The sequence below is a fragment of the Octodon degus genome, unplaced genomic scaffold, assembly GCF_000260255.1.
Source record: "Octodon degus isolate 3935 unplaced genomic scaffold, OctDeg1.0 scaffold00015, whole genome shotgun sequence".
NCBI classification, from domain to species: Eukaryota; Metazoa; Chordata; class Mammalia; order Rodentia; family Octodontidae; genus Octodon; species Octodon degus.
Window position 1 is genome coordinate 12,992,775 of NW_004524591.1, and position 2,162 is coordinate 12,994,936.

The window sequence follows — 2,162 nt, forward strand, 5'->3', positions numbered from 1 at the left end:
GGGGATTGAACCGCAGTCCCTGTGCTTTGCTAAGCTTGTTCTAATTAGGTGCTTTAGACTACTGAGCCATCTCACCAGCCCTTTATTTTATTTTTAAGGATTTAAAATTTCTGAATTTACCTGAACTTATAACACCACATTTCCCAAAAAAAATGAACCGTTTGCACAAGAAATTTGAATAAAATCATACCCAGATAGACAAAAATGAAATTGTCCAAAACTTATTGGAAAGAATAAAATCATTAAAGCATATACATAAAAAAAAACTAGCTATGGAAGAACAGAATTAAATAGCATCTTATTCCACATTAGAAAGAAAAGAAAACAAACAAAAAAAGACCAAGTGTGTAACAAACTAGAATAATTAAAGGACTGAAAGAAAAAAAAAAAATCTGTCCTCTCTGAATTTTATACTGAACAAAAATACCTTTGAAAACTAAAAGTAAAATATTTTCCAGTTATACTAACTTGAAATATTCTAATACCTCCAGACATAACATATAGGAAATAACGAAGAGCATAATTCAAAAGGCAAGAGAAGTTGCAATATGCTCCTGAATAAACAATAAAGAGCTCTCAAAATAATAGTTATGCAGGACTATATAAAATATATTAGGTGAACCCTTAAATAAAAGGTCATCAAAGATTTCTATGAAACTGTACCAATCTTATGTCAGGTTATACACATATTTTTTTTTTCATATATATATGTTTGTGTGTATGTGTGTATAAAAGACAGGGAAGAAGTAATGTAAAGTCAACGAAAAATGGAAATGTACTTTTTAAGTTTGTAATACTAGGAGAAAATATCATCCCATGTCTTTTAAATAAATTGTAAGTCAAAGATATAAATCTTAAAACAAAAATTAAGATTAAGCAATATTCAGAAAATTAAATACTAATTAAAAATTAAATGTTTCAAAACAAACTAAGAAAAAGTTTTCATGATAATAAAGAAGTACTAAGAATAAAACATAAGATAAATACTGGAATGGCAAATAAATGACCAGCACTTTAATAGTTTGGGGATAGGATATTGCACAAAGTTCTAATGTGTTGTGGACATGGATAATGTCCATGACACTTACTAGTGGCCAGGTGTCACTTGTGGGGCTGAGCTACTGCTCTTTCCTTGAAATCCACCCTGTAGACCCAGATGGGAGTCATGACCCATAGGGTGCAGGACAAGTCCATTTGTAGAGTGTGCTGATGGAAATATTTTGTTGCTGTACACAAAAGAATAACTGAAAGACTACTTTTGTATACCTCTTACTTTCCTGTGTTTAATTGTTTGCCCTATTTGGTGAGTTCTTTCCATTCTCATTCTTGGAGTTGTGATCATTTTGCTCCCTCTCGAGAACATCATTTAGTAATCTGAGTAGGCTTGGCTTTGTCATCGTGAAATTCTTCAGTTCTTTGTCATGGAAGTATTTCATTTCTCCATTATACTTGAGTTTTGCAGGGTATATCAGTCTGGGTTGGAATTTATTTTCTTGCAAGACATGAAGTACTTTACTCCATGCTCTTCTTGACTTGATGGTTTGTGAAGAGAAATCTGCCATTATTCTGATGGGTTTTCCTTTAAATGAGATCTGTTTCTTTAGCGGCTTTTAGTATACTGTTCCTGTGCTGAATTTCTGGGATCTTGATTATTATGTCTGGATGTGGTTTTTAATTGGGTTGATGTTATTTGGAGTTCTATATGCTTTGGTTACTGAATGTCAAATTGTTTCCCCATATTTGGGAATTTTTCTGCTATCACTTCTGCCCATATTCTTTTTATATCATTTGTATTGACTCCTTCCTTCTCATTGTTGCCTGTTAGTCTCACATTGTTCATTATTGCATCGTCTTACAGGTATTGAATTATTTTTTCCTGCATTCTAGTTGTTTTAAAGAGATCTTTTCTTACTTTTTCACTAGCTGCAATGGTGTCTTTAAGGTCTGAAAATCTATTTTCACTTTCATTTAAACGGTTTTGCCAGCTTGTGATTGAGGTTTTAATTTCCTGTATGTCACTTTGAATCTGCTTCATGCATTCTATTTCTTTCCTATATTTCTCATTCAAGGATTCCATCATTTTTATATTCTCCTCTATTTTTTTTATCAGTGTATTCTTTAGAAGCACTTAGTACTTCTTTCATTATAGTTATTTCTTTTTT

The 2,162-nt window shown here is 31.7% G+C and overlaps 1 protein-coding gene across 3 annotated transcripts in view; it reads left to right on the top strand.

The window, feature by feature from the left end:
* The window catches only part of Klhl7 (kelch like family member 7), an 85,998-nt gene that overhangs the window by 39,166 nt on the left and 44,670 nt on the right, over positions 1-2,162 (top strand). The gene's annotated exons all lie outside the window — the stretch shown is intronic.